Here is a 581-nt window from a genome sequence, read left to right on the forward strand (position 1 = left end):
GAGACAATAAATCACTAAGCAGCAGTGCCTGTGACTGTCACTTTGACCACTCTTCAAACCTGTGTCCCCAAGCATTTTAAACAGCTGCTTGTGCTAGGCTTTGGTATGCATGGATGACTCAGGCAAGATCCTGTCCTAGGGGGTGGGGGGCGGTAGACCGGAGGTGGGGAAGGTGGCCTGAGAAATCAGGAGACAGTTGAATAATGTGGTAAACATTGGCTCACACTTAGGTGAGCCAAAAATAAAGTCTTCTGTTTTGAAGGACAAAGAAAAGTTTTAATCACATTGCAATTGATGCTTTGGAATGTTCAGCCATCAATTCAACCACTGTTGAGTACCCTGCATGCCAGGCACCGCTATGAGTTGCAGAGAAACAGCAATAAAAATTTTGTCATCGTGAAGCTTATATTCTAGTGGGGAAATACACAAGTAAACAAATAAATACAGAGTGTAAGTAGGCTCACTTATGAAGAAAAATAAAGCAGGATAGAAAGACAGAGTGATGGGGGCTATTTCAGGTACGTGGTCAGGGTGTTTCTTTGTATACAGGACATGAGAGCTGAGCCCCAAGTGAAGGTGCA

Source organism: Talpa europaea (genome assembly GCF_964194135.1).
Source record: "Talpa europaea genome assembly, chromosome: 1".
Taxonomy (NCBI): Eukaryota; Metazoa; Chordata; class Mammalia; order Eulipotyphla; family Talpidae; genus Talpa; species Talpa europaea.